Raw genomic sequence first — 27,002 nt, 5'->3', positions numbered from 1 at the left:
TCGCCTCTCCATAGCGGTCAGTTCGCGGAACCAGGGAGGGCGGTGGCTGTCTCGAAAGGGCGCCAGGCCTCGTCGTGCTTCGGGCGGCGCGGGTAATTCACGGAACCGCACCAAAGGGGCGACGCTGCCGTTTAGCGACGCATGAGGTAGCCTGGAGACCAACTGCTAATCCCTCAGTCCCAGGTGACAATTCTCGGCCGCGAGAAAGGGCGCTAGGTTGGCGCGTCTGAGTCGGCGCCGGCCTCCTTTGTCCCGAGGGACCGCCAGACACAACACATACATACACATACCTACCTACATACATGCATGCATGCATGCATACATACATACATACATGCAAGCATGCATACATACATACACACATACATGCATGTGTGCATACATACATACATTCATACATACATACATACATACATGCACGCATGCATACATACATTCATACATACACACACACACACACACACACACACACACACACACACACACATACATACATACATACATACATACATACATACATACCCTATTGCAAAACCCAGTATCCAGCGCCTAGTGCCATGCCTGATTATGGGCCCAGTGTCGCGCGCTGGATACTGGGACGCTGGCAAGGCGCGGCATACTGGGAGGCGCTGGGCGCGGGATACTGGTGCGAAATGCAGCTCTAGAGCGAGAAATACGTGGTGCCTAGCTACCTTATATATTTCTTCAAATACACAAAGAAACGGAGAACGTTGTAATGCAATAAAAAAAAAGAAAAAAAATCTGCGAGGATTCGAACCTCTGCCCTTCAGATCGCAATCCCAGCATCTTACCACTAAGCCACGCCGATCTAGGATTAGCAGTGCATATTTTGCCATGTCAACGCGCAGACATAGTGTAGCGTTGCACAGACGTCTCGCACAGACATGGTAGATGCGATATCGCCTTCAACTAAAGCTTACGCCTCTATCAGAACGAAAAAGTTGTTGTCCGTATTGCATAGTATGCCTGGAAGTGCTGCAACACTGATTTGCTTTTGCGATTGGTATATTAACACCGAAAAAAGCCTTAAATGAACCGCCGACCCGGAATGTTGTATGGGCCGTTACTGCCGATTTTGACAGCCGTTTCTTATACTTCGCGCAAAGGTAATGCAACATTTCCATAGCTCGACAATGCTTTTCAATCGACACGTATGTTTAAACACATATCTCCGTAAGAGAAGCGGTCGGTTAATGCTGCTGACAGCCTTCGGCGACAGCACATATAGGTATGTTTATAACGTCCTATCGGCGCTCATCGCTTGTTATGCTGACACTGCACACACGAAAGAATGGTCTGTTTAAAAACATCGTTGGGAAAGGTCAACTACAGAGTGTTTTATCCTCGTTAGACTTGTTTCCTCAGCCCAGATGGGCCGATAGAGTGTAGACGAACTCGGCGGGTACGTACGGTAGGCTTAACCTTCGGTTGAAGCGAACGATCTCGGTGTGGCTACCGGGTGGATGCGAAAATATTTGTATTTGAGCTTCAGAACACTTTAACTATTAATTTTAGTACAGCAGGGAAAGTGGAAGCGCACGAATCACCGCAGCTTTGTTGTCGGTGCGACAATATCAATCAGCGGCAGGTTTTCTGAGGTCCGTTTGAACGCGTCTGAACGGCTGCTCGGTTTAGTGTCGACTGTACAACACTGCGACAACTCCCAGTCATCGATTGCGTACAAACTACTGGAAAACGAGGCGTTATCTGCGTTTGCGTAATTTCGTTCACGAATACAGCTATCCGCACAGTCAAAAGGGAAATGTACAAAGCGAAAGTGATCTTAAGTGTCGCATATGCATGGGCTAGCATATCCCGCACCTTTATTCCAAGCCGCAACACCACCGACACGAAATAGACATTTATGATCCCAACCATTAGCGCTATATTTAGGACAGGAGTCTGTTTTTTTGGACAGGAGATGCCCATAAAATTGTATCAAGCATTTAATATTCAACAGCGCCTATACTCCGGCAGTGCGGCACAAACGAAACCAGCGCAGTTTCCAGTATGAGCCAGCGAACTCCAGCGACAACCAGCGCGTGTACAGCGCACACCTGTACGCCCTAGCGTCATAGCAGTGAAACCAGCGTCTCGCCCAGTGTGACCCAGCAGTTCTCCAGCGATGTCACCAGTGTCGCAGTGACTCCCAGTGACTCCCAGCGTGCGCCAGCGTCCCCAGTGCCACCCAGTGTCAAAAAACGCGCTGGTTTCACACTGGAATGCACCGGAAGACGCTGGTTTTTGCAATAGGGTACATACATACAAACATACATACATACACACACATACATACGTACATGCAATCATGCATGCATACACACACATGCACATACATACATACATACACATACATACATGCACACACATACATGCATACATACATATACATACATACATACACATACATACGTAATACATACACACACACATACATGCATGCGTGCATACATACATACATTCATACATACACACACATACATACGTACATGCAATCATGCATGCATACACACACATACACATACATACATACACACATACATGCATACATACACACACACACACACATACATACATACATACATACATACATACATACATACATACATACATACATACATACATACATACATACATACATACATACATACATACATACATACATACATACATACACACTCACACATATACACACACATGCTTACGTACATACCTACATCCATAGCTCCGGGAATGTGCAGGAAGTACTCTCATAATGCGAACAGAATAAAAGACGGCCTTTAATTACATAGCTTCCTTCCCCTGTTCAGGATAGGAAGACACAAAGAGGAAGGCAACTGCATCCCCTGTACTGAAGCCTGACAGGGATGCTTGCTCGAAGCCAGAGGTGCTGACCTTGAGCTTTGCTGAGTTGGAAAGACAGTCTAAGGCCATTTTCCATGCCACGTTCCGTCCAACCCCATGAACGCTGCCGCATTTCTTTGTGAGGTGCTGTTTTCGTTCAAAGCAAGCGTCATTCAGGACCATACCAAAGACGCCACCCTTCTGTGACCAAGCGCGATGCGCATTCTAAATAAAATCCAGCATGGTTTATATTTGCTTTCAAGGGTCAAGCTACTTCACTAACCTAGCATCTCTGAAATACACATATAAATTTCTCGCTGTGTTCTTCGCCAACCAACACCAATAATATAGGCGATCTTAACAGAGCCCCCCCCCTCTCCCTTCTTTTTCTTATAGCATGAATTGTCGGCTGGACGTTGGCAAATTCAACAAAACAACAGCTTAGGGCAAGTATTCTTACAAAATAGCAGACACGTAAGTAATGCTTTTTTGTGACGTATCAACATGCTTGGATTCTATTTCGCGCTTCACCTCAACGTGCTTTACCAGATGATGCGTGCAAGGCGGTTTGCACGCCTGCATTGCTCAGAATATGGCCGCTGAAGTTTCAGCTTGCGCCGCTTGCATCGTGCAGAGTTCCTTATAAGACCGTATAGCTGTTTTAAAAATGCAAAAGCAGCATTGCTATTTTTACATATACAGACTGAGGACGGGTGCGGGTGAAGCATTGTAATGTACCGGTCTCTAATAGTTCACCAAGGGCGATAGATAATCAAAATGATAAAGCTGGTAGCAGTTGCGGTTATTGGGATACACACCGCATCAGTCTGGCAGCCCTGCATGGCGAGCAATAGCTCCACTTGAGCGTCTCTTTCCGTGACAGATGTGTCATCGCGTGCGACTCAGTCCTGCAGGAATAATAATGGATTGTGCTACACTTTCTTTCACACTGTATACGAGCCTTCCTGAAAAACTAGCTGTGCTGCAAGTGAGAGCTGCCATGCATGATTTCAAGATGGTGCGTGCATGCGACTTGAAATTATGGAAAATTTTCAAATGCCACCACGTACTGAGAAATGCAAATGCAGTTCTATTTATTTGTTTGGTTGAACGTAATGGAAACAGATATCCTAATAGCACTTATAATACTGTATTCATTTCTGGATAAAAAAGCCTTGCGAATATGCGATATGAGCTTGAAAGTTAATACTTTTAAATTACATTAGTCGATTCCTGTGTATGGTTCAACAGTCAGTTTTCATTTCTCGCAGAGTAATATCCGCGTCATCGAGTGAACCAGCCGACGACGTATTATTATGCAGTGTGTCATAGATGAGCTTCAAACCTTATTTTAATGTTAAGAGAAGTCTCGTGTGTCTGCGACTATTTTATCGGCCACAACCATGCATTTAGATTATCATTAGTACTTATTAAACTCACTTTTTGTAACGCTGCCCAATGACGTCAATGAATTCACGCATTATAATATTAAACTCTCTCACGACTTTTGCAGCGGCGGTTAATGAACCTGCATAAAATATTTCACCTTGTCAACGGTCGGGTGAGAGAACTTAAAAACAATTGCTGAAGTATTTCTCTACTTGTGCGAGAGAATTCCTTTAATTTCTAGCAGACCGCTATTTCGCCCATCAGCAGAAGCAACATGAACGACCCCGTGCGAACGTCATGTCCTTATGTGATGAAAATAATATGCTAGTTATGGTGATCATGACGCTAGAGTTCTTGAGTTATTGAGCTACAGAGAAACGGCATACCATTCAGGCCATTCATGTGCCAGTGGCATCGGCCTCGTCGCTGTGTACGCTACAAAAGTGCAGGTCATATCTTTTGGATGTCATCATCTACATTTCGAAATGCAACGTATGTGACGTGTAATGGCCTTCTCGGACAAGCTTTTCACTAAAAGGTGCTGTATATACGCCAGAAGAATCCTTCCAAACTGTTCATCGTAATTTGTGCCTGCTTAGTTAAGCCAGCGCATTCAAGATAGTTCATTCTTCATTGCGGGTGCTTCAAGAACTACAGGTACGTATTGGCTGTGGAACATAATTCTTACCCAATAATAAACACACACTCAATAGACGTCGACGGCAGTTAAGTACGACTCAGTTACTAGGACACATAAGACGCCAGCACGTAGGCTTTTTTCTAAGCCTGCCATCGTCTTTTATTACTTGGCTACTGTTATAAGGTTTACTATTTGATTTACCCACTCTTTATAGAAGCTTCTAATGCCCAGGTTAGGCATTGGCAATTCTACTCCGGTGGCTGCTGCTTACGCCGATGCCGCGTGGGTGCCGTATCTTGACAGCAATCTGCGATGTGGAACAAGTGCGCCCAGTGCCTTTAGCTTCGTGTGCGCTGTGCTTTCTACATTCAGTCCGCCTTGAATCGAGATACAGCACGAAGGTCAATTCTCTCCCTGCTGCTGCCGCGTTTCCTGAGTGCCGCGTTTTGACAGCGATTTCCGCGGTCATCGAGCGAGATGTGTTCATGTTTACCTGTGCTCGCGTGACACCGTGCTTTTCAATTTAGTTAGTAGGCGAATGTTTTCAAGTTTATACAGCCGATAAAGCTAGTATCCTTAATTCGTATAGCTGTCTACTAATTTTCTATCGCAATCGATTGTGCGCCTTTCAGGCGAAACTGCAACTTTTTTTTTGCTACTGTAGTTACTGTAGTAAAGAAGTCAAACTTTTTCACTGCTGTAGTGAAAAAGTCAAACTTTTTCACGACAATAACCCATTAGCAATAAACACCTATAAAATTGTCAAAAGACCGAGCATTTTCTAAAAGTAAAGATATTCAAAATCCTAAGTCGGGAAAAAAGCAACAAATGAAATCGAAACTATGGGCACCACTTGCGGCTTTATGGGCTTCGACTTAAGCAATCAGCATTGGCGTTGATACTTCCTTTTTTTAATAGCATACATTGAACAAGCATTGCTGCTAACGGGGCTCCAGTGCAATCATCTCATTTCTTGAGTGTACTGCTAGCACCGCTTCGAAATGGCAGTGATTCATCTGATTGGAGAATATCGAGCATGGCTATTTCAGAACAGCCCAGACAATGTACGCACACTATTTCTCCGCAGCGCTATAAGCCTGTTCGCGAAAAAGTCAGCTTACGATTTCCATATGCAACGGGATGCTCTTCCTCTTCATCCCCTATTTATAGCACCACAACGAACCTTGATGAAATACTTATGAATAAGCTAGCTCTAGGTCTGTCACCGTATTTATCACTCTTAACTAACAGACCCACCCAGCACCATCAACAAAACATGGCTGACGCCATATTTTGCTCACACTGACCTGTTGCAATTTTCTTATTTTCCTAGGACCATACATGATTGTAATTGCCTTACTGAGGCAAGTGATCAGATGGAGAGTTACCATTTTCGATTCTTCATCGGTATTGTTGTTTTGTCGCTATTTATTTTGGCTTTTACTACTTTCTTTGTATTTATATTGTACACCCTGCTTGGACGTTGAGTCCGCAGTATTGAATAAATAAATAAAAATACCACGCCGAAATAAATACTTCATTTTAAACAACCTAGCCTTGGTGTGGCAAGGGGAATCTCGTGCCATTGCTCATGCATTTGTTTTCTTTTTTACTTTTCTTGAAAAGTCTTAGCGATTGAACTACATCAACGATGAACACATTGTGGACGGCTTTATGGATTCTTTGCACAATACTATTTGCGCAAGATACAAATTTTGTTTATTCATCTTCCAACTTGTATGCTGCACAATTTCAGGATGGTAAGTATGCACAGCCTGACAAATTAAAAAAGGCATTATATATTACCATGCAGTTCAGGTAAAGCAAGTTTTCAAGTAAATGTCTTTTTGTTAGGTGTGAACTGCTTTCTTAATAATTTCGTAACTACGAAATCACTTAAGCTGCGTCAAGCCCCGGACACTGGGGCCAGTTTTTCGTCTTTGGCAGTGCTGGCGTGGCTGTAAAAAAATTGTGTGAGATATTGTTTTTCAGGCGAGTAGAAGGCACTACCAGTATTCTCGGAAAAACAGCAGGGAATAAATAGAGGCGGTGACGTTACAGGCAATGGTAACTCTACCATTAAAAAAACTTATAGTGATGACAGAAAATATACAGATGGGAAAGCGCTAGGCGTTATCAGGTATCAGATATGGAAGGAAGAAAATTAACACCTCAGCAAGTCTCATCCCTAAGGTTAGGCTAAGTTAAGCCTAACATGCTTCATTCCTACGCTCTTAGTGCGGTCCTCAACTTGTTTTCGAGCTTCTTTGTTAACCTCCAAGTTTATGCCCCATATGTTTACACCGGTAGAATGCAATGATTGTACACTTTCCTTTTAAACAAAAGTGGTAAGCTCCCAGTCACGATTTGGCGATGCCTACCGTGTGCACTCCAACCCAATTTTAATCTCCTGTGAATTTCTTTCTCATGATCAGGGTCCCCTGTGAGTAATTGACCTAGGTAAACGTACTCCTTTACAGACTCTAGAGGCTGACTGGCGATCCTGAATTCTTGTTCCCTTGCCAGGCTCTTGAACATTATCTTTGTCTTCTGCATATTCATCTTCAACCCAATTCTTGCATTTTCTCGATTAAGGTCCTCAATCATTTGTTGTAATTCGTCTCCATTGTTTCTCAATAGGAGAATCTCCAAACCGAAGGTAACTGAGATATTCACCGTTGATCCTCCCTCCTAAGCCTTCCCAGTCTAAGAGCTTGAATACTTCTTCTAAACACGCAGTGAATAGCATTGGAGAGATTGTGTATCCTTGCCTGACACCTTTCTTGACAGGTAACGTTCTACTTGTGGAGAACCAAGGTAGCTCTGCAATCCTTGTAGATATTTGCCAAGATATTCACGTATGCCTCCTGTACTCCTTGATTACGCAATGCCTCCATGACTGCTGGTATCTCTACTGAATCAAATGGGTTTTCATATTATATGAAAGCCATATAGATAGTTTGATTGTACTCCGCAGATTTCTCGATTACCTGATTGATGACATGTATATGATCCATTGTAGAATATCCCTTCCTAAAGCCAGCCTGTTATCGTGGCTGCTTGAAGTCAAGTGTTGCCCTCATTCTATTGGAAATTATCTTGGTGAATATTTTATACAGTACTGAAAGCAAGCTAATGGGTCCATAATTTTTCAGTTCTCTAACATCTCCTTTCTTATGGATCAGTTTAATGTTGTGATTCTTCCAGTTGTCTGGTACACTTCAAGTTGTGAGACATTGCGTATAAAGCGCTGCAAGCTTTTCAAGCATCATATCTCCTCCATCTTTGATTAAATCGACTGTTATTGCACCTTCTCCTGCTTTAAAATATTACTACTGTAATGAGTGGATGTTACTATTAAAATCTTGCTAACAATGAATACGTAGGCCAGGCAACATTCGAAATTGTATTTATCCTATCAGTACGATGAAGTTCAATCAAATATTCTCTCTGCCGCGAAAACAGCCTTCCCTGGAAATCTTGTTTCAGTGCGCAGTCGTGAATTGTAGAGTTTTAAGCACACTAGAGGCAAAATTTTCAGCATTATTTAAGCAGCACTCATTTGGAATATTCTTCCTGGCAGTTACTGTAGCTTTTCGCTGGCTTTTCATTTTGGTTGTAGGCACGGCCAATACAGTGCCGCCCGGACGAATAACCCTTATACAAGTACATCCCGCTAACAAAATGTCGAAAGAACACATCTAAAAACACGACAGGCGAACACGCACTGCAAGTACAGCCGTTTTCTATCGTGTCCCACCGTGATCAGGAAAAGGCAGCACCTTGAGTCGAGAGCAGTGGCGCACCTGGCACTCGCGCTACAAAGCTATAGACGGTTTTCAGCAGCGGCGCACGGGCGCGGCCATGTTTGATCACGTGATTGCGCCGGCATGACTGGCCTTGGGTTGAAGGCCAGCGAAGGAGCCGTATTGCTGTAGTCGCGGGCGACGGTGCGGCAAGCGGCGTTGTTTCGGGTCCACCGATGGACAGCGGCTGGATCGACGACACAAAGCTTTGTCCCATGGTTCAACGATCATGTAAGTGAACCATTGTTTGTTATTTTAACGTTGTATGTGCTCGCGCCGGAGCGCTCTGGCGCTCGATCATCGTGCATGCGCGTCGCTCGTTGGCGCCGAGCGATTCGAGCTCATGGAGGCTTCTTGTGCGGCGTTCACGTCAGTTCGCTAGTTCTTTTTCTTTTTGTGGTTAGTGCGGTGTACTTAAGCTACGATCTGAGCTGTTTGAAGTGGTTGCCCAGCCTCTCGCGCTTTGCTTGACGGCCTCGAATGTGTATGCTGGAGCGCCGAGTGAAAAATCCGTGTCCGCTTGTGTGTTGACGTCTCGCTCGCTGGTATTTTAGCTTCCCACATACGTTGAGGTAAGCGTTTGCCTCGATACCGGTGCACTGATTTCTGCAGAATTCACTAGTGCGGCAGGCACGCAATAGTTTCGCATAGTTGACTTCAGAGCTGCAGATTGTGTTTGTTGGATGTACTAAGTGAATGCCGACGGTATGCCGTGGGACTAGCCGGATGGCGCGGGGTGTCCCCTGCGTCTTCTCTGGACCTCAATAAAGTTATTTCACTCACTCACTCACTAAGTGAATGCCCCCGAACGGGTGTTGTTTCATAGTAAAACCCTTGTCACGCGGGCACGTTCGATCGCAATTGAGCCTCGATCCGAATCGAGTCGGTCGTGATCCGCAAATCGTAATCTAAGTGTCCGATTTCGATCGGAGACCGACGTAAGCAGCTTCAAGCTCAGTGTGACAGAAAACGAGGTACAACGAGAAAGAAAGAGATCCGAAGAAATAACCCTCTAAAAAGGCCGTTTTATTTTTTATGCACGTATAATTTTGAAAATCTGTGTGCTGCGTCGACGCCATGCACGTAGTTCTGAGATTTGCAGACGATCAGAATCGGCGGACCAGGCACGTCGTTTACCTAAAATACCCCCCGCAGGGGCGTCTGCGTCAGCAGGCGTTTGGTGTGTTGCGACACCACGGACCCGAGCACACGAGGGTTGGCCCCTCCGGCGTCTAACCGTGCGCGGCTTAGCCGTGTCCGGGGAAAAGGGGATCCTGGGGGTTGAGCCAATTCCGGGTGTTTGGACCTTTACGGCCCCCCGGCGGAGGCAACACACCCCTTTGGCCTCGGCTTCACGTAGACGGCACCCCCGGACTGGCCCACCCGGGGGAAATCGGTAGTTGCCTTTTCCTATCCTTCTCTTCAATCTTCGTCTTTCTCTCTCACTTTCAATCTTTCCTGTCTTCTCCTCTCTTCTATTTACTTCCAACTTTCCAGGCAGCGAGGGTTAACCTTGTGTGGTGCAACCAACCTTGGCTGTACATATTTGGTTATAGTAGTGGCGTACAGCTGGCGTTTTGTAGGACCTGTCTTTTCCAGGTCCTGCAGCGCCCCCTCGTTGGGCTCCATGGTGGGTGGCTGGCGTCGCTGCCGAAAAATTCTATACCTATGGCTGAACAATTCCCGCCACTCCCTGATCGCCGTCTGAAAAGAGGGCGCACCGAAGATGTGTTCCAGTTTTTTGGACGCCAAACACAGAATTTCCCCCGATTTCATGTAATTCACTCTGAAAAGTCAGACACATCAGTACGTAAAATTTCACCTTTCCTTGTCTCAAAGTCTTTGACTGATATTTTTGGAACAGGCTACAAAGCATCCAGGATGGCAAGCGGGGATCTCCTCTTGGAACTCCGTGATCTCAAACAATACGAGAAACTGCCCAATCTAGTGTCATTTGGAGATGCCCAATTAACAGTAACCCCACACCGTACTATGAATACCACCCGTGGCGTTGTCTCAGATGATGACCTGTTGCAGCTGAGTGAGGCTGAACTCCTTGAGGGTTTCAGTGATCAGAATGTCATCAATGTTAAACGGATTAAAATGAGGCGAGATGGCAAAGAACTCCTGACCAAACACCTAATACTTACTTTCAACTCAAGTGTCCTGCCCGAGTCCATCGAGGCCGGGTACATCAAGCTTCGTGTTAGGCCATACGTGCCAAATCCCCTTCGACGTTTCAAATGCCAGCGGTTCGGCCATAGTTCGCAGAACTGCCGAGGCCGCCAAACCTGTGCGAAATGCAGTGCTCACGAACACTCCTCCGAGTCTTGTGAAGGTTCTCTACATTGTGTTAACTGTGATGGGGAGCACGCCGCATACTCGCGGTCGTGCCCATCTTGGAAAAAAGAAAAGGAAATAGTGACAATTAAGGTAAAATAAAACATAACTTTCAAAGAGGCACGAAGGCGGGTTACTTACCTGTCTAAAACCAGCTTTGCCGATGTGACGCGTTAGGGGGCAGCGTCGCAGCGGCTTCCGGCTGCTGTCCGGCCCATGCGTAGTGAGCCGGCGGTGAAGCCATCTGCCCCCTCGGCGACTGCAGCTAGCGCTGCTCCGCCACCCCAGCAGAAGGGGCCATCCACCTCTGGGCTGGTGGCCTCCAAGGTCTTGTCTCTCGAGACGAGGCCTTCACTGCGAACAAACCGCTCTCAAGAGCGGGTGTCCAGCGCTCCGCAAGAGCCGATGGACACATCTTCCAGCCAGACGGCGCAGCCAGCGCCAAAGGAGCGGCGAGAATCTCTCGACCGCTCCAAAAAAGAAAAAGCCCGCATCACAGGGCCCGACAAGGGCTCTGTAAGTTAAGTTAGTGTTTTTACACGAGACACACATCACAAACATCGTTTGCAACATGGCCACACAGATACTACAGTGGAACGTCAGAGGACTACTTCGTAACCTCGACGACATCACAGAACTCATACATAAATTTAATCCGAAGGTGCTGTGTGTCCAAGAAACACACTTAAAACCTACACAGTCCAACTTTCTCAAGCAATATGCCATTTTCCGTAAAGATCGTGACAACGCTTCTGCCTTGTCCGGAGGTGTAGCCATAGTTGTAAATAAGTCTGTTGCTTGCCAACAGTTTGCCCTTCACACGCCTCTCGAGGCTGTATCTGTGCGAGCAATTTTATTCAACAAGCTTATAACGATCTGCTCCATTTACATACCACCCAACCGTCACCTCACTAAAACGGAATTTTACAGCCTCATCGACCAGCTCCCAGAACCATACATTATCACTGGTGATTTTAATGCTCATCATACCCTTTGGGGAGATTCGCGATGCGACGCGAGAGGTCGACTCATTGAAAACTTCCTTGTTAACTCCGGTGCGTGCCTCTTCAATAAGAAGGAACCAACATATTACAATATCCATCATAGTTCATATTCATCAATAGACCTGTCAATTGGCTCTGCCTCACTTTTCCCTGACTTAGAATGGCATGTAATTAAAAACCCATTCGGAAGTGATCATTTCCCAGTAACCCTAAACTTAGTAACTGAACATGACTCTCTTCCCCATGTCCCTCGCTGGAAACTGGCCTCAGCTGACTGGGAATGCTTTAGGGAATCCACGTACTTATCACGAGATTTTATAAATAATTTTACTATAGATCATGCCGTATCATATTTTACTGCTTTTATCATTGACGCCGCTGAGAAGTTCATCCCTCAAACATGTGGCACTTCATTTAAAAGACGGGTCCCCTGGTGGAATAACGATTGTAGACAGGCACGAAGGAGACAAAATCAAGCTTGGGGCAAACTACGTGAATGTCCTACAGCTGAAAACCTCATAGAATTTAAACATGTTAAATCCCAGGGAAGAAGGACGCGAAGACAGGCTAAGAGGGCAAGCTGGGAAAGGTTTCTCTCAGGTATCAACTCGTATACTCAAGAGGCAAAAGTATGGGACAGGCTAATGAGGCTAAAGGGAAAAGAAATCCATCCGTTGCCGCTAGTGAACGACGAAGCGAACAGCCTGGAAGACCAAGCTGACGCTCTTGGTGAACACTTCGAGCGCGTGTCTAGTTCAAATAATTATTCCGAGGCATTCCTTAAGCACAAACAAATCGCAGAACGCAAGGCTATTGACCGCAAATGCAGACAGAACGAACCCTATAACATGCCTTTTAACATCGCCGAATTGAGAGCCTCCTTGGCTGCATGTCGGAGCTCTGCACCTGGACCCGACAGGATCATGTACGACATGATCAAACACATTCACAGTGATACCCAAATAACGTTACTCGCACTTTTCAATGCTATATGGGCTGCCGGGTACCTACCTACTGCATGGAAAGAATCCCTTGTCGTTCCGATTCTGAAACAAGGTAAAGACCCCAAATTAGTAACAAGTTACCGCCCAATAGCCCTCACAAGTTGTATCTGCAAACTCTTTGAAAAAATGATCAATCGTCGCCTTTTACAATCCTTGATCCATATCAGTGCGGCTTCAGAGAAGGACGGTCTACAACGGACCATCTCGTGCGCATCGAAGCAAACATTCGTGATGCCTTCATACATAAACAATACTTCGTATCCGTGTTTCTCGATATGGAAAAGGCGTACGATACGACCTGGCGTTACGGAATCCTACGCGATCTGTCGGCAATGGGCATCCGCGGTAATATGTTAATTATTATTGAAAGCTACCTACACAACCGCACATTCCGGGTTAAAATAGGCAATGCAATGTCGCGTCCATTTATACAGGAAACTGGTGTACCCCAAGGAGGTGTGCTCAGCTGCACACTGTTTATCGTGAAGATGAACACGCTTCGTGCCTCAGTACCGCCAGCTATTTTTTATTCTGTCTACGTAGACGACATACAAATAGGTTTCAAATCCTGCAACCTCACAGTCTGTGAGAGACAAGTACAACAGGGCTTGAACAAAGTGTCCAAGTGGGCAGACGAAAACGGATTCAAGGTGAACCCCGACAAAAGCTCTTGTGTTCTTTTCACCAGGAAGAAAGGGCTTGTTGCAGATCCCACTATCGAAATGTATGGACAACTAATACCTGTCAACAAAGAGCACAAGTTCCTAGGCATCATACTTGATTGTAAACTTACTTTCATTCCACATATAAAATATCTCAAGGTGAAATGTCTAAAAACAATGAACTTACTAAAAATTTTATCTCACACATCCTGGGGTAGTGACAGGAAGTGTTTAATGAATCTACAAGAGTCTCATTTCATCACGACTGGACTACGGTAGCGCGGTATATCACTCTGCCGCCCCTAGTGCGCTGAAGATGCTGGATCCCGTCCACCATCAAGGTATCCGCCTGGCCACTGGCGCTTTCAGAACAAGTCCCATTGAAAGTTTATACGTGGAATCAAATGAGTGGTCACTCCATCTGCAGAGAACATACACCAGCCTCACATATTTCCTTAAAGTCCGCTCTAATCATCAGCATCCATGTTTTAATACCGTTAACGATAGGACGTGTGCTACACTTTTTGGTAATCGTCCGTCTATAAGACAGCCTTTCTCACTGCGTGTCAGGGAGCTTAGCGAAGAAATGGATATCCCACTCCACGAACATCGCTTAATGCCTTCAGCCAAGCTGTTACCACCTTGGGAGTGGCAGGTGGTAGCATGTGATATGTCCTTTGTAGAGGTTACAAAGCACGCTTCAGAGGTTGAAATCCGAATGCATTTCCTAGAATTACAGTCCAAGTACCCGTGCACAGAATTTTACACAGACGCTTCTAAATCACATGCCGGAGTATCCTATGCAGCCGTCGGCCCGTCCTTCTCGGAATCCGGCGTGCTTCACCAAGAAACAAGTATCTTTACGGCTGAGGCCTACGCAATATTGTCAGCTGTAAAGCATATAAAGAAATCAAAACTTCAAGAAACTATTATATTTACAGACTCTCAAAGCGTCGTAAAAGCCTTGAAGTCACCCTGTAAACAGAAAAACCCTATTCTCATTGAGCTCTATTCTGTTCCTTGTAGAGCATACGCAACTAACCAACATGTCATTATATGCTGGGTGCCTGGGCATCGAGGCATCGAGGGCAATGTTCTTGCCGACCAAATGGCCACATCAGTCACAACACCCGCTATTAACCCTACAGCTGCTGTTCCTGCAACAGATTTGAAACCTTTCTTGCGAAAGAAACTGCGAAGCCACTGGCAACGCTTGTGGGACGCCGAAACAAGTAATAAGCTTCATTTGATTAAGCCACAGTTAGGTTACTGGCCCTCCGTAACAAAAACACGACGAACTGATGTCCTATTCTGTCGTCTCAGAATAGGACACACCTACGGCACCCACAATTTTGTATTGAATGGTGATGATCCTCCAACCTGTGGTAGATGTGGCGACAGGCTCACCGTCCTCCACGTCCTCCTGGAGTGTCGGGAAGCCGAAAGAGAAAGAAAGAAACACTTTCCTCTAGCATATCGCTCTTGTGTTCCTCTGCATGCCGCCATGTTTCTTGGTAAAGAACCGCTCTTTAACACCAAAGCAGTCCTCGCATACTTGAAAGATGTTGTGCTACATGTTATTAGCCCAGTAAGTTCGTAGCACATCCTCTCTCAAGAGGATGTTGCTGTGATTGCTTTTTTATAGCACATGCCTACAAGCTCTTGTGTCTCAAGGGCTCTGTTTAGGTACTTGTGCTTCTGGCCAATTCCTGCATCTGTAATATGTTTGTAAGTCATATCATTCTTTTGCAATGTATATTCATGTCTATAGTACACATCATTAGTCATTGCCATAATCTTATTACGTATAGATTTTACGCTCTTTACAGCGACTGTTTTTAGGCCCCTTTACAGCCATGCCACATCGAATGTTCATGTAATTGACTATTCATATACCAGAAACAAGTCATTACCATCGTCTTGGCGCTCTTTGGCCACATCTGGCCCTTGCGCGAATAAACCACAATAATCATCATTACCTAAAATACCGAATGAAAAAGTAATCTTTTTTAAAATTGATTTGTACGTACCCTTACTGCCTATTAGGCACGTTTATTATTTGCTTCGGACTTAATTACACTTAAAGTGTTAGAGCCCAAACAACACGATACTGATCCTTGGACTGTGTAGTAGCGATCATTTTCGATTGCGATCAGAAGTCCGAGCCGGATCGAGGCTCGATCGCGATCGAAAGTGGCCATGTGACAGGGGCATAACTTTGGCTAGCTGTAACTCAAGCGTTTTATAAATGAGAGCTCCCGTTTCAACTTTTCAAACTCTTCATAGGAGAGCAACACCAGCTGAGTAATCAAATATGTATTAATTATTGAAATTCCAGAACTATAATTTATAAATCCAAACGATCAGTTTAATATCAGACTGTATCGTGTTATTTTAGTTCTTTCAAACATCTGCAGATGTCTTGAGGAGTAAATAAAAAAAATCAGCTTTCTTTCATTGTCATTTTTTTTCATTCCCGCAGTACATACAAATGTTTCTCCTCTATTTCAGTTGTCTACGACTACATGGTCAAGGCAATCGGCGAAGATGGGAAGCCTGCACAGGACTACAGGGGGTTTGCAGAGGGCATCAACCTTTTTGACAGTGGCAATGTTGGGAAAGCTTTGTGTCAATCCAAGGATGGCATCTGCAGCATAAAGCTGTGTTCCAAGCTGCAGTGTTGGGTAGGGATAGTCCTTGGTTGGACGCCCATCAACAAAGTGAATAGAACATACCTGAAAGAAACGGGTGATTCATGTAATATTTACAATAGTTTGCTTTTATTTGAACGCAAGAATCGAGGAGTCCACATAAATAAAAAAGCACGCACATGGGTAACGCATGCAGTTCTCAGAAAACTGCCACAAATGTGACAAAAAAAAGAGAATAGCAATGTGCTGCCAATGTCTCTTCCATAATCACAAATAATGTCATAATTTCATAGTTTCAAATAATGCCACAATTTCGCGATGTCAATAGAGGCTATGAAAATTAAGGTAAATAATATATATATTCAGCATGCGCTTTGGGGGAACCCTGAAAGACACAAGGCAGAAGAAAACAGCTGATTTGTAGTTACCACTACTTTAAAACGCAGCTAATCAAATAATGTCAAACTGGTGAGTTTGAAATTATTTACGTTTATTTTCATGGTTTCTCTTAACATCACGAAATTGTGACATTATTGTATATCACTTTACGATAAACACGGAACCAACGCTTCTAGCGTTGTTTGAAACAATAATTTTGCGCTACAGCGTTAACACAGCTAGCTTTCGCGCACCTGTTGCTGGCCACAAACAACGCCAGGTCTACGTTCTGATCACACCGTGCATCCTATACAGCAGCGAAACCAACATATGTAAAATCAGACGCGCAGGCAGGAATTCGTCAAGCTTAACGATTTAAAAATGCGATTCAGATAGCACTTTTCCACTCTTTTCTGCAGGAGTTCTCACCGCGACAACTAGTACGCCTTAATTGGCACCGATCCCGGCGCATATACGTACGTGGCGTGTAATTTCGCTTAAGGATAAACATCACTGATAGCAAGTGACTGTTCCAATACGGTATCGCTAATGCTTGTGTTCTGCCACGGAAACACCGCACGGTGACCTTAATGCACAGCAAGCGCAAGATGGGAAATGTTTATACACTATTCCGCAAGCCGAGCGCGTTCGCTTATTCGGTACTATGATCTGCCACTAACTCTTGCCGATGTGCCTTAATTGAAGTTCTTTCTCTGTAGGTTCGTTATCCAGCATTGTCGGGTGAGCTTGTTTTTCTCTCCTTGAGGAAATCGGTGCATGGAAAATGGCCTCGGGCACGGGCAGTCTTGATGCAGCTGTGGCGCGTTTATTTCACACACCGACGTGTTACACAGCTTAGTGTCGCCATCACAGTTTTTGCATCCGACTACAGCACACGTTTTCCCTCTTAATCTCCACATGGAGCAGAATATTGTTCGACGTTTGACAAACTGCGCTTGTTAAACGCCGCTGGCTACGCTTTCGCGACTGAGCAATCGTAGTTTCGTTTGCGCGCCCAAGGCCAGAGATGTCCAACACGCGCGGCGCTCCGGTGGCGCCATCTGATTTCAGTTGCACAAACCGGCTGCTGCAAATCGTCTATAAGAAATCTTGCCTGTATTATGCAACTAGCTACGAGGTGTCACTCTGCGCGGCACCTCGCTTGGTAGGGCACCTCTAAAGGCCTCCTTTCAAGGTTGCTTGAAAGCACTTGCGTAGTTCAATGGTACGCTACCCGAACCCGAGTACCCAGGTTCGATTCCTGTGAAAAAAAAAAAGAAAAACGCTTAACCTTGCACTCGGCCGCTCAACGTTTTAAACAGCAAATCTGGGCGATCGTAGCCCAGCATTTTCCAGAAGAGCGCGTGAACTTTTCATCTTATTAATAACTCATGCTGGTGATAATTTCTTTTCGCGCGTCTCGGGCTTACGGCCGTCACTGCGCGTTCCATAGCGCAGCATGCAACACCGACACCGCGTTGCAATGACGACACCACGTTATACCACGTTCCAATACCGGCAATGCGTTCCAGCAGTAGTAAGTGGTTATTGAGGGAAAGGGAAAGGTTGACGCTATCTTCTGCAGCCGGTCCGCTGCCGTGAATGCGTCTCTCTCTCTCCCGCTCTCATTTTCTTTATCTCTGTCCCGATCGTAGCGCGCAAAAACTCTTCTTCACCTCGCAGACCACGAGCATGCAAACGCGCAAGTTGTGGACGAAGACGACGACGCTCGAATGCGATCATATGGTTCGCATAAATTCATGTTCTGCAAGGGTATGCTTTGCAAACGTATGCTTTGGCGCGAATTATAAACCAGTCTTTTCATAGAATCCGCATTTTCGAGCCCGTGTTGAAGGTTGCTGCCTTTCGGCGCGTACCAACCTTTGCCAGTCAAATGTGCTCGAGTTCCTGCTAGTTATGTCCTTGCTTATGCGTTTATGTGCTATTGTGAACCCAATGAAAGTGACTGGCAAAGAAGGCAGCACAAACATGGGCTTAGCATGCATAATTGGTAGCGCAAATACTCGTGCAAGTACTTTGTCTCTGAGTAGAGCAAGGTATGATCCACAAAGCACTGGCTCAAGTGAAAAGTTCGCGATAGAGTGTACGGCAAGTATGGTTTTCATTTTATTTATTTATTTATTTATTTATTTACAAATACTGCAGCCCTGGAGGGCTATTGCAGGAGTGGATGAATACAATGTGACAAATTAAATACAAATCACAAAAAGAAGCACATATGAAAACATGGTTAAAGGGAGTTCTCAATAGCATCTCCAAATTCTTTATGTGGTAAACAACGGATAGAACCAGGCAGATCATTCCAGAGTTCAATAGTCCTAGGAAAGAAACTGTATTTAAAAGTGTTGGTGCGAGCAAAAAAGACTGATAAGTTTAATTTATTGCTGTTTCTCGTATTCAGGGGCTTTGCACGGGTCAGATATGTGTTAGGGGAGGCATAATACGGAGAGTGAAATAAAGAGTGCACAAGTTTCAGGGAATTGATGTGACGCCGGTGGGAGAGAGGGGTTAAACCAAGCATATGCAGATGGGATGAGGGTGAAAACATTCTGTCGTAGCGGCGGTATATGAAACGAACCGCCTTTTTCTGAACAGATTCAATTTTCTGATTGTCCAAAATTTTGTAAGGGTTCCATATGGTAGCCGCATATTCAAGAATAGGTCTTACAAGTGATTTGTATGTAAGGAGTTTAGTTTCTTTCGGGGCAACACGTAGGGTTCGGGTCAGGTAACCAAGTTTTTTCAATGCTTTGTTGCAAGTTGTTAGAATATGATCTGACCAGGATAACCTTGGAGTGAAAAGGATGCCTAAATACTTATATTCATATGCGCGCGGCACAAAAGTGGATTTATAGGAGTAATTAAAAAATGAGCAATTAGCATGCTTGTGAAAGGACATGACGACTGTTTTTTTAAAGTTGATGTTCATTTGCCAGCGTACACACCATTCACAAAAGTTTATAAAAGATTGATTCAGAGTGTTATGATGATTAGGTGTAGAAATGACGTTGTAAAGAACGCAGTCGTCTGCGTAAAGCCGAATTTTTACCGAAACAGAGTTTGGAATGTCGTTAATGTAAAGCAAAAAAAGCAAAGGCCCTAAAATAGAACCTTGGGGTACTCCGGAAGATACTGATGCGTCAGGGGAGTTTGATAAATTAAAGGAAACATACTGTGAACGATTATAAAGAAAACTACGGATCCAGTCAACAAGAAGAGGGTTATTAAGGATAAGGCTTATTATCATGGTTTATTACATCAGCCAAACAAATACAGTGATAAAGCACACCAGAAATTGCATGTCACAGGCAGCACAAACAGTAGCACTGTTTAAGCTGGCTAATCAACCCAAGGGTCAAAGTGCACAAGGAAAAAGCCCTGAAGTGCCACACACGTTGCCAGGTAGGAAATTTAAATGTGCAGAAAACAATGCTACGACAGCTTCAATTGAGGCAAAAATGACATGAAATAAGTAGGTGCATCAAGACACACATGGAGCGTAGGGCACTGGGATTACTCTTCACATTTCATTCCTTCATCTGAAAGAATATAGCAGCTATGATTACACGAGCAAGACATTGTTAAAGCTAGTTTTAGCATCAACAAGCCTGCTTAATGCATTAGCATTAAACCATACACTGAGCCTACGTACGACCTCCAGACCTGCTTATGGTCGGCAAACAGAGTATTTTGAAGCAATTCTAATCCAACTAAAGCATACATAAAGTACACCTTACAGTGAAATGCAAGGACATTCACATGGCAGTAAAGCGTATATCACCGTAATGTACGTTACAATATAGCCAGATAAAGTTCAAGCGCTGTTCTGCGTTTTTTTCTGCCATCTCGTTGTGCTGCAAAAGGTCCTGCTAAAAACTCGAAGGAGACGCAGCAAGCCTGTTTAAAGGTGGCTTTGTAGCCAATGGTGCTAAGTGGTAGTTATGAAAACGCGGTTAATTTAGCTATACCTGTCAGCACGAAACCGTAGGGGGCGGGAGGGTGGAAAGATTGACCCCAACATCACGGAAACCAGTTTAACCCATTGCCAGGAGGGTCTCCTTTGAGACGCATTTGATTTATCGGACCTAAGTTATATACAATAGTGCACAAGTACATAGGGGACACTTGAACAGGCTGTACATTGCATAAAAGTACCGTAAAAGAGTGACATGGTGGAATGAAAGATGAAAGATGCCGCATTGTTAAACCATTGCCTCTGTGAGCAACCATGTCACGTCCTACCAAAGCAAAATCCACAAGAAAAAAATAAAATAGAATATAGCCAGGCTGTGAACCAGAAAAACCATTTGCAGCCCTTAAACTGGCCTAAACAGATATGTTGCACACACTGTAAAATAGCTTGCAACTTGTCCTCGAGAATTGCATCCTTTTCAAATGCGTATCCTCAGTGCTTGCTTCGTAGCTTTCCGTTTAGTGCTTTCACTGTGGAGTTGAAGATTTTTTTCTGCGCGCAAGCCAATGCAGCCTCACCCTAACGAACAGGGAAAAGAAACCATCATAAACATCATCACCACACAAAGTTAGCGATTTTTCTACCTTGGCATGAACCAACAAGCACAGATCATGTCCTACATGTTCTTATTCCACAATATCGGAGGCAGATACGAGAAAAAGCTGCTAGCAAGCATTGATGAATGCGGCAAAGCAGGATGCAGGAACTGACAGGCTCCCAAAGTCACCTTCTCTTGGGTTTTTCACGCTCAAGTACAAGAGAACGTGGCTTTGATCGGTAAAGGTTGCGCTCTGTTGCCTCAACTCACACTTATGCGACTTTGTAGCACACCTGTGGCCATTCCTAAACTTATACGTAAGCCAGCCCACAAAATAGACAACGTTGTGCTCTACAATTGGAGATGGATAATGATAAGGCAGAAATTCTACTGCAACTGGCAACGATGTGGTAGGTGTACAGAGAAAATGAGCAAATTTAGAAAAACAAGCTTGGAAAGTGGCCCGAAGACTAGACATGTCTTCAGCCCAGTTGCTGCTTTCCGACAGTTTGAAAAGGTTTCTAACTAAAAGATGTCTAAATGCCGCCAGAAACTGCCGGCAAGACGAATTGCTGTTTGTTTCAGATTTTGACCTAACTATTGCAAAGGTGTTCTTAAGCGCATCCTGGTTCAGGTGTCTGGTAAGGAGGTATGCCAAACCATAGCGGCCAGGTGGTTTCATAACAGCAGGAAAGCCCTCATAGTTTGGCAGAAGCTACGGATGCAAAGAGGCTGCCATGCACAGCCTAGAAATTTGCTATTCTCGAAAACGGCAATGCACTTCTCCAAAAACTCTTCAGGCACAGATCCTGCACACATAGCAGATACATACGGAGATTTTCCCCACTTCTGTGAAATATTTAAACTATCAAAAATCCAGTCGATCCTCTGAATAAATGTGGCCGTGTGGATAGCCTGTTCTGCCAATTGCTGGAATGTTACCTGCGTGCACAATGCAGCAGCATAATCATTGCTGAATAATTGTGTTGTGGGTTTCACCGACATCTTGGAAGCAAAAGTCAAATTAAAGTGCCGGGCACTCAGCTTGGGAATGGAGCGAATTTGCATTTCTCGATCCCCATCATAAGCCTGTCGTATGTACGACCTTTTAATTGTGTCACTGCCTACCCTGAAGTCGTACTTGAAGAACATATTAAGTAAATATTTGAGCAAATGTGGCGGATCAAAAATAAAGAAAAGTGATGCACTATTGACACTTAGGTACGACTTTTCAGGGGTTGCAAGGTTTCAAAGTAAAGAAAGATTTTGGTTCACCTGATCACAAACCACAGCCACAGGCCGCAATCGAGCTCAAGCCAACGTTTTGTGGCATTTGAAAAGAAGGTCATGCAGAACAGTCGCAGGTATCTGCAATGAAATAGCCAAGAGGCTGCTTCCACGGCGTGCATATCCCTTTAGACATGAAGACAAGGGACTTGGGTGCGAGATTTGGACCTTGTACTCCACTGTGTTCTTCAAGGCCTTCAAATCTGTCGGACACTGGGTTATATGACACCTCCTTTGCAACCTGCATCTCTTCTCTCTGCCTTTCGCCTCTTATTTTCCTTCCTTCCTTCTTTCAAAAATTATAGTGCAAGCGCCGTCTTGCCTTGGAAAAGACGCTACTCATTTGTTGATCAAATCAAAAATTTCAAGGTAAAACACAACCCTCTGCAGTAGGCGTGCAAGCCACAGCTGCAGAGACCTAACCGATGGAAGTCTTAGGAGTGTCCTACAATATCTGTAACCTTTTGGACCGTGGAAGTATAAACCTAAAGCAAAGCCTTTGTTTTGACTGCACCATCGATGACCAACCCGGCTGACATTACCTATCTTCAGCTGAGCTTCGACAAAAGCAGCAACAGCTGGAGTTAAATGCTCACGCAGACTCTCTACCAGTTCGGCAGTGGTCTTCGTGCGACGGCGTTGAAGCAGCAGTCCTTGTAGCCTCTTGTTGCGGTCACGGAGCCACCTCAGCTTGGCTCGATTCGATATTTCTGAAGAGGCCACCTTTCGTTGATGGGGCTGGTGAAAGAACCTGAAGGGTAGAAAACCGACAGAATAGAAATACGTTTCTGCGTCTGGTTTAGTCATAGCGCCATGTAATTTTGCAGCACCAAAACGTGCGCAATATTGAGAAAGTGTTTCAACATCACTAACCTTCATAAGAAAGAGGCGAAGTGCTGAGCGGAGCTCCTGGTGACAGTGCTGTGACCTCTCCTGCCATGTGAGGTTTCAGAGATAAAGTGCTTGCTTCAAAGCTTGTTCGTGCATACGTGTGGTCAGCTGCGACCACAGTATAGAGAGAACAAAATACAGTGACACCACAGTTCTGAAAGGGAAGCCAGAAACCCAACAAATAACTAAGCCCCACAACCTGACTTAACACTTACATTGAGCCATCATCAAGCCACTGGCGTGGGAGCGAGCTTCGTTCTCCGTAGAACTAGCACCATCTGAATCTGCACAGCAAAGAGTCAAAGAATTGTAGCATATTTCTGAGCCATTCATATCGGGCTGTTCGAAATAACACTCCAACATGTTCGAAATAACACTCACCTTGGAAGACTTGCAGTGACTGGGACGGTTGGCTGTGGATGTACCGTTTGGCAACAGGTTCACCGGAGGCAGCAGCTATCATAGGAAGCAGTCCAATTGGCTTTCAGTTTTCACCGTTTGTGAAAGACGTATGCCAGTATGCATGCAACCATGCTCACCTGGTTCTCCAGCACGGCGCACTGAGGCCGAAGTTTTGCTCGAAGATGGTGCAAAGTGCATGGGGCTGCTGCGTTCACCTGAGGTGTCTGAAATGGCAGCATTATTGCGAAGAGAAAAGAGAACGCAGTACCTTCATGGCTAACAATTTCCAAACAACAATACCATTATATGACATTACTCTTGAAAAAATGCTTATCTAATCAAATAAAATTCTGTTTACCACCGGGATTCGTTAGGCCATACATTAAAATATTTTGTGAATAATACTTTTTACAAAAGACGCTGAAGTGTTTAGGGATACGAAAAAAAGTAAAAAAAAGGTAATTTCTTGACACAACTCGGCATTTCAAGAGCGGCGTATATCTTAAAGTTTTGATTAAAAAAATATACCGTCAATGCTTCCTCGAGTAGGCAAAGCATCGTGGCGCAGCCGTCCTGACCGCAGATACGCAGACGATTCGATGTGCTTGGAACAAACCCTCGGGTCTCATAGCTGTCATAGCGCCTTCTTCTCCAGGTTGACGTTGTGGCAGAACTGCACCCACGTTTTGCACCTGGACATGATGCAACATGCGCGTTATCTAACAGCACCGAAATTAATACCAAGTACTCCAAACTCACTGCTAACTGCAGTACATTATATCTGAACTAGGGCAGTAAATGCTGGCGCCAAGCCTCTGCTCCTCAGAGGGCGGTTACACTCGTCCTTAAGCCACGCGACTAGCTGCTTTTCTATTCTCAAAGAGTCACGAGAGCGAAGCAGCGAAGTGCCTTTAAAATCACCTTGATGGTCATGTATATGTAGAAAGTAGGCAATACTCCTGCCGAGCGTATTCAGTCAAGGCCTTCGGACATACACGTGGCTGAGTTTCGATACTCTCGGTTGCAAGGGGATCCACAAAACGGCTTCACGGTGTTCGAAAATCAAATAATGTCGCACTCAGAGCTGTCAGGCAGAACAGTTGGTTCTAAATTGGCCTTGCGGTCAGTAGCAGGCACGTGGTTGCTCCTGAGAGCCTGGTATCAAGTTCACGTTGGTGACAGTCGGCTGCACGAAACTCACTATAAATAAGAGCAATGGTAGGCCTCCTATGCACCTTAGGACTGCAAGTGTGTGCCCTGCAGTTTACATAAATATCCCCGAAAACAGGAAGTCAAGTACGCACGAAATGGCTACAGCTATGAAACAGGCGCGAGCAGCCCGACAAAAGCATATCGGAGGCTATTGCGCATACCTAGCGCAGACGACACTGACAAGAGCTCACCTGTGAAAGTGCAGGGGGGGGGGGGGGGGAGAGAGAAAGGTAAAGGAAAGACAGGTGAGGTTAACCAGAGGTTATCTCCGGTTGGCTACCCTGTACCGGGGGAGGGGTAAAGGGATGCGAAATGAGAGAGAGAAAAAAAATCAGTAAAATAAAGAATAAAAAAAGGAAGGAAAGAAAACAAAATCACACACGCACACAAAACAGAACTGTTTCTGTGGGCACTGTCACGCAGTCTGCGAAGGCGTTCGCGTGTTGCATAGTGTGAACGTTCCATCCTACGTAAGACAGTGAAGAGTCAGAATTTGTCACTGAGTTCGGTGTCTTTCAAGTAACGCGCAGTGCTTTCAGGGCGGCTCCCCCCGTTGTTTGTGTAGGCCAGTTTCCAAGGATGTTCTTTTCTGTTATTGGGCGTTTGTCCAGTTGATCTATCGTCGCTGAGAGAGCTGCTCTCTGCGGGTTGAAACGAGGGCACTCACAAAGAAGGTGTGCGATTGTTTCATTACACCCGCAGAATTCACAAAGTGGGCTATTGGCCATTCCAAAAACAAAGGAGTACGCATTTGAAAATGCTACCCGAAGCCATAGACCGACTAGAAGTGTGCAGTCCCGTCGTGGAAGGTTGAACGGAATACGGTGCTGTAAATTAGGGTCCAGGGCATGAAGGCGTGCACTTGCGAAATCGGATGAATTCCATTGCATCAATTTTAGCTCACGCGCAAGCGCGGAAAGTTTTTCATTTTTCTTTTTTTTTTTTTTTTGCTGCGTCGGCTCTCGAAAGATGAATGACAGCGCTGTGGACTCCATCATGGGCAGATCGGGCCGCTGCGTCCGCTCGATCATTGCCATGTATGCCACAGTGACTAGGCAACCACTGATATATTATATCGTGCCCTTCATCAACTATGCGATGGTGTACTTGTCTTATCTCTGCGACGAGCTGCTCATGTGATGCATGGCGCAGTACTGAGAGTAAACTCTGGAGGGCTGCCTTGGAGTCGCAGAAGATTTACCATGGATTGGGTGGTTATTCCAGAATTAAATGAAAAGCCGCACGGAGGGCTACCAGTTCAGCAGCTGTCATTGATGAAACATCTGACGTCTTTTGATGTATCTTGACGGATCTTGCTGGAATCAACACTGCGGCAGCTGAACTTGTAGGTGTGACTGAGCCATCGACATAAACATGTACGCGGCCACTGTGAACCTCATGTAAAAGGCCTAACGTGGCCTGTTTCAGGGCAAATGACGGCATGTGAGCTTTCTTCGTGATTCCTGGGATGGTGAGGCGTATGTCAGGTTTGTGCAGGCACCATAACGGTGAGGATGGTCTTGCTGCAGGCATGTAATTCGATGGCAACGAGATACGATTGGGAGCAATTGTACGACTGAAAGTTGTGTGTGGCCTTTCTGTAAGTAAAGATGCAAGATGGTGGGAAGGTAGTCGGGCAACGTGCCGAATATGCGCCCTGAGGGCGTCGGTGGCTAAGTACGCTGATATTGAGTGATCTCGCGCTATGACAATCGTTGCCGCCGTAGACGCACACTTCGGAAGACCGAGACACGTCCTTAGGAGGAAACGGTGCAGTGAGGCACCGACGGTACAGTCCACGCTGTCGCAATGTGCCACGGACCATCGTTTCTTCAATGGTTTCTTCATATGCCACAAGCTCATCTTGAAATGAAGCGCTAAGCTCTTCAAACGAACAGCGTGAAGCGTGATACAACGATGGAAAAAAACTTCGCACCAG

The 27,002-nt window shown here is 45.2% G+C and overlaps 1 long non-coding RNA gene across 1 annotated transcript in view; it reads left to right on the top strand.

The window, feature by feature from the left end:
• Positions 1-6,555: 6,555 nt before the first annotated feature.
• The window catches only part of LOC125945947 (uncharacterized), a 58,679-nt gene continuing 38,232 nt past the window's right edge, over positions 6,556-27,002 (top strand). The window contains exon 1 of the long non-coding RNA XR_007467252.1: positions 6,556-6,654. This is a non-coding gene — a long non-coding RNA (uncharacterized LOC125945947). The remainder of the gene's footprint in view (positions 6,655-27,002) is intronic.

Source organism: Dermacentor silvarum, chromosome 5 (assembly GCF_013339745.2).
Source record: "Dermacentor silvarum isolate Dsil-2018 chromosome 5, BIME_Dsil_1.4, whole genome shotgun sequence".
NCBI classification, from domain to species: domain Eukaryota; kingdom Metazoa; phylum Arthropoda; class Arachnida; order Ixodida; family Ixodidae; genus Dermacentor; species Dermacentor silvarum.
This window is presented reverse-complemented; position numbering and strand designations above follow the sequence as displayed.